The sequence below is a fragment of the Crinia signifera genome, chromosome 4, assembly GCF_055691185.1.
Source record: "Crinia signifera chromosome 4, ASM5569118v1, whole genome shotgun sequence".
Taxonomy (NCBI): domain Eukaryota; kingdom Metazoa; phylum Chordata; class Amphibia; order Anura; family Myobatrachidae; genus Crinia; species Crinia signifera.
Window position 1 is genome coordinate 306768695 of NC_139220.1, and position 6068 is coordinate 306774762.

Here is a 6068-nt window from a genome sequence, read left to right on the forward strand (position 1 = left end):
CTGAGAGCTGGATGTTTCGAATCACTCCGTCCACTATTACGGAGTTATAATTCAGGGCTCTGTGTGGGCGGAAGTGACGTGACGCCCTGAGTGTGTCTGGGCAGAAGTAATAGATATCCGCCGTTTGGTACATAGATATCTCTAAGAGGGTGGAAGTGACGTCGCGCCCAGTGACTGCCCTGGCGGAAATAGTAGTGGTCCGCCGTTTGGGGCATCCGTGTATCTCAAAGGGCGGAAGTGACGTGGCGCCCGGGTTCCGATCTGGCGGAAATGGTCATAGTCCGCCTTTCAATGTTGTAGATCTATTAAGAAGAAGGGGGAAGTGACGTTACGCTATTAGCTGGAAACAAGACATTTAAAGTACCATCACATTTATATTGTGATCATCCAGGAAATGACCTGTCTGGATGGCGGAACCAGATGTTAGCATTACATATGGTTGGCAGATTAAATGTATGTATATGTAATCCCATGCATTGCATTCAATGTATACATACTAAATATTCATAGTGTTTGTTTCATATAGTGGATCTTCATATGAAAAGGAGATTTGCCATACATGAATAGAGAAAAGAGGAAATAAAAATATAAATAATACATAAATTTACTAGGCATATCAATTTCTAAAGAAAGTATTAGAAAGAGGTCTATTCGAGATATATTAATATTAATATTAATATAAGAGATGCAGTCTTATAAGTAATATGAAAAATTATTGTTATGAAAAATTATTATGAAAATATATACTAAATATAAAAATGGATTCTATAAACTCAATCTGTTACATCTAAGAGTATATCAAAGGCATTGATAATATATGCATATCTTACCGAAAAGGGGAGCAAAAGGTAAGGAGGGAATGGGTAGTATAAATGTTCATATATTATGAAGAGAGTGTTCTTATTCCAAATGTATATTTACATATTCTCACATTAGAAAAAGGGGTTATATTTAACAGAGGATACCAAGGGAATGACGTTATAGAACACTGTTAAGCTCTAATGCCTCATTGAGTCCTTCTGGATGGAGGCAATTTAATTTGAAAGTCCAGAAGACTTCTTGTCGGCAAAGTGTTTTATATCTGTCACCCCCTCTTAGGGAGTGAGGGATATGTTCAAGACCTATTATTTGAAGATCTTTAGGTTTTTTTTCGTGTGAATGCAGGAAATGTCTAGAGACACTGTGACAGATAAGGCCCTTAAGGATATTTCGGCGGTGTTCGAGAAAACGTACTTTTAGAGGACGCGTGTTGTGCGTCCCACGTATCTCAAAACGCAACTACAGGTTAAAAGATAAATTACATAACTGGTATCACAGTTAATAAAAATTTTAATCATTATTTGTTCATCTTCTGCATTAACACTTGTGGTCTTTTTTGTGGTGTATTGACACATTGTGCATCGATTTTTCCCACATTTGTGAAAACCCGGAGGTCTTTGTGGGAGCCAAGAGCTTACTTTGGAAATATTGGTGGATTCTTCAGTTTTTTTCAGGTGTCTGGGGGCCAAATAAGATTTAAGGGACCAATTATTTTTATATATAACTACAGGTTTGGTTGGTATCAGATCCTTAAGTATTCTGTCCTGTCTGAGGCTGTTGTAATTTTTATTGATAATACGTTTGATTTGTACATGTGCATTATTATATTTGCATATGAATGCCATCTCATAATCTTTATTGTGTGTTTTTTTGGGGTTATATTTCAACAGCACTTCCCTGTCCATGGTTTGCACTTCTCTTAGGGCTTTCTGTAGGAGGGGGTCTGGGTATCCTCTAGACCTAAAAGAGGAAATCATGTCCAAGGCTTGGAGATTAAAAGTCTCTAAGGAAGAGCAATTGTGACGTATTCTCATAAGTTGTCCCTTCGGTATATTAACCTTCCAGGACTGATGATGTGAGCTGTTGAAATGTAAATATGACTGTGTGTCGACTGTTTTGGTGAAGTTGGCTGTGGTAATTTTGGAATCTACTATGTGCAGGGAGATATCTAAAAAATCAATGTGAATGGGATCAAAGTGAGAAGTGAACAATAAATTAAAGGAATTGTGATTGAGTGTGGTGACAAAGTGTTGTGCCGTAAGGTGATCACCATCCCAAATAAAAAATAGATCATCAATGTAACGACCATAGAACACCAGATTTGCACCGAAGCCGCCGCACCACACATGGGTATCTTCAAATTCACCCATGTATAGGTTGGCATAGCTGGGCGCGAACCTGGTGCCCATGGCCGTCCCCATCACCTGAAGATAATGTGTATTGGAGAACAAAAAATTGTTGTGTGTGAGAATGAAGAATATAGAAGAGATAATGAAGGATTGTTATTCCTGTGTCAGGTCACTATCTCTGTTTAGTTTATTGGTGAGATGTTCAATACCCAAATTATGTGGTATATTGGTGTATAAAGATTTGACATCTAGAGTTATAAAGGCATGTGTGTCCTTCCAAATGATGCCCTCAATTTTCTGAAGAAAATGGGTTGTGTCCTTCAAATGTGACCTAAGCCCAGGAACAAGAGGTTGTAAATATAAATCCACGTAATGTCATAGATTAGTGGTAAGTGAACCAATCCCAGAAATAATAGGGCGACCAGGAGGTAAAGTGAGTGATTTGTGAATTTTAGGAAGGTGATAATATGTGGGCGTGATGGGATGGGGGGTGAACAAAAATTGCCATGTTTCTTTAGAAATTATATTCTTGGTTAGAGCGTCATCAATTAGGTTCTTAAACTCAACCAAGAAAGAAGGAGTGGGATCAGATTTTAGTGTTTTATAAAAAGTACAGTCATTCAGTTGATTGTAAGCTTCTCGTAGATACTCCTCTCTGTCCTGGACAACCAGACCCCCCCCCCCACCCTTTGTCTGCCTCCTTGATTATTATAGATGTGTCTTTTGTCAACAATTTTAGTGCTCTTTTTTCTGCTCTAGATAGGTTGGAAGTTCTGCTATGTTTCTGTTTACATCGTTCCCTAAAGTCTTCGAGAGTAACCTTGTAGAATGTTTCCACAACTGCACTCTTAGCTGATAGTGGAAAAAATTCCGATCTTCGTTTGAAGATCTCAGATGTAGTATCATAGATCTTTTTATACTGAGGTGTAATTTGTTCGCTTTCCATTGCAAGTTCTTGTAAGGCTATTAAGGCTGGATCATCTGAAGGATCTAGTACAATGGGATGGCTGGGATCTACTTGTTCTGTGATATTTTTATTGGCAAAATATCTCTTTCTACACAGGGTGCGTATGAATCGATTTAGCTCCACAAACAATTCGTTGGGTCATCTGAGGGGGATGCAGTTAATATCCCGGCGGTCGGGATCCCGGCGTTCAGAATCCCGCCGCCGGAATCCCGACCGACGAAATGCCGACACATTCTCCCTCCTGGGGTGTCAATTAGTGTGCCGAGCGTAGCGAGGCACCGGGCCCGCTGCGTGGCGAGCGCAGCGAGCCCACAAGGGGGGGCGATCCACGTCCCCCCCTTGTCGGCATTTCGGCTGTCGGGATTCCGGCGTCGGGATTCTGTACGCCGGGATCCCGACCGCCGGGATTCAATACTGAATCCAAATGAGGGTACATATTTTAGGCCTTTGGCAAGTAAGGATTGTTCATTTGTGTCTAGTGTTCTGGATGAAATATTGAACACATTTTTATGGCTATTATTGGTTGGGTTTGGTTTTGTATTATCTGATTTATTGGTTAATTCATTCTGGTGGTTTTTCTTTGAGTGTATCCCTCCTCTAGAGCCTCTTGGCTTTTTTCCCTTTGTCTTTTTGGGGTTCCTGTGTATTGCAGGGCGTGTGGGTTTTCCCAATGATTGGGGCGGGGACGGTCCATCTGAAAATCCCGTTGGGGTGATCTATTGCTCCCCCTTCTATTACGATACTGTCTATCTTTGGGTCTCGCTCCTTCCCCTCTGGGATGGTGACTATCACGGGGAGCTGCATAATCTCTTTGTTGGTGTTCTTGTCTATTTTGAAAATACACCTGGTTATCCCTTGAAAAATTTCTCCTGGGTTCTTGTGTCCTTTTGTTATGACTATATTGGTGTCTGGACCTTGATCTTGGGTGTCTAATGTCAGTTCTGGTTTTATTCATGTTTTTATATGTTCGGACTGCATCATTCTGATAGTCGTCCAAATCCCTCCTAAATTTTTTCTGTTTTGTCTCTAAAAGTCCTCTCTCATATTTCTCTATTCGTTCATTTATCAGCATGTCTTTTTCTTTATAATCTTTGCGGCTGGAGAACACCTCCAGTTTAGTTTTAATTACCTCTATTTCTTTTTCTAATTGGTTAGTTCTCATGGTTCTATATTTAATAATTAGTTTCAGCATATTGGTGGAACAATCATCTAGGATTTTATCCCAGTCTTTCTGGAAGTCTGAGTCTTCCTGAAAGATGGAAGGTTTTATGAGTCTTAAACCTCGTGGTATCATCTTTTTGTCTACATAGTGTTGTAAGTTTACACTATCCAACCAATTCTTTGATTCCTCCCGAAGGAGATCCTCTAATTGGTATAAATCCCGAAACATGTCAGGTTCATTGGTTGTATTTGTTGTTTCTCTACTACCGTTATCTTCCCATTGGGAAAAATACATTTTCCTTCTGTGCATTCGTTCAGAAAAACCACTCATAGTTACAACTGGGGTTGGATACACAGCAAAAAAGATTAAAGAAAAAGGAAACCACCAGTGTAACTATAGCTGCTGTATCGGGAGGGTGTAAGGCTCCCAAAAGGTTCAAAAGTAGAGAATATGGAATATGATACAGCGCTCGGGTATTACTGAATTTATTACAATATTAAAACACAATTAATAAACAATACATTGCATATGAGAATTCTCAAAGATATAAAAATGGAAAAATGATGATAAAAATATTTTAAAAGGATTTTCCGCTAGCATTCAATATTGGGGCCAAATGAGTATTGAGAGTCCAAATCAACACCAGGGTGCTAGCAGAAAATCCTTTTTAAATATTTTTATCATCATTTTTCCATTTTTATATCTTTGAGAATTCTCATATGCAATGTATTGTTTATTAATTGTGTTTTAATATTGTAATAAATTCAGTAATACCCGAGCGCTGTATCATATTCCATATATTCTACTTTTGTAACTTTTGGGAGCCTTACACCCTCCCGATACAGCAGCTATAGTTACACTGGTGCTTTCCTTTTTCTTTAGAGTTTTCAGGGAATGCTTGAAACTTTGGAGGCAAGTGGAGATTCTTATTGTGCGTGGAATGGCATTCTATAGGATAGAAGCAGCCCGATGAAAGTCATGAAATAGTGAATGGGAGCTGGGGATCCATGCAGAAGAGACATAGATATTGTGCAGAGCAGACATTTTATTTATAAATATATTTATGTTGCTCTCATGACATAAGGGGAGCTGCTACAATTGACCCCTAATACACTAGTATACAGCTACTATTGACCCCTAATACCAGTGGCATAACAATAGCCCCACAGACCCCACATTCTGGGAGGTGCTGAGTAAGTGTGGGCACCGGGAGTCTGCTGGGCTATCTGCATTGCACTGGTGCCAGCGCCTGGGACCAACCTTACCTCTGCTGCCAACGGGACCCACAAATCTATTTGGCTCTTGTCTGCAGTCTCAGCTCTCCTCCTGACAGGCTCCTGCAAAATGAAAATTACCCTCACAAAATCCTCCTTACAGCACACACTTTTTGTGGATGCTAGAGGAGGCGGAAGCCTCCTCTATCATCTTTAAAAATAGTCTGCTGTTAGGGGCAGCCACTTTGTGAGGCTCATTTTCATTAACAGAAGCCTGCCAGGAGGAGAGCTGGGACCACAGACAAGAATATCGGCGGGTCCCGGCAGAGGTGAGCAGAAGAGTAAGCAGTGGGGTTAGGGGTTGGAGGAGGGCGGCAGGTTATATTTTAAGGGGGGCGGATGAAATTTCTGGTGGGATGACGCCAAATTTATAGTTACACCACTGCCTAATACACTAATATACAACACACAAGGGAGTGCGGCTAGTGGCTCTCTGAGCTGATGGCTATGTCCCCAGCCCCTCAGGCTGCAGAATAGACACTGGGGAGGAGAAGGGA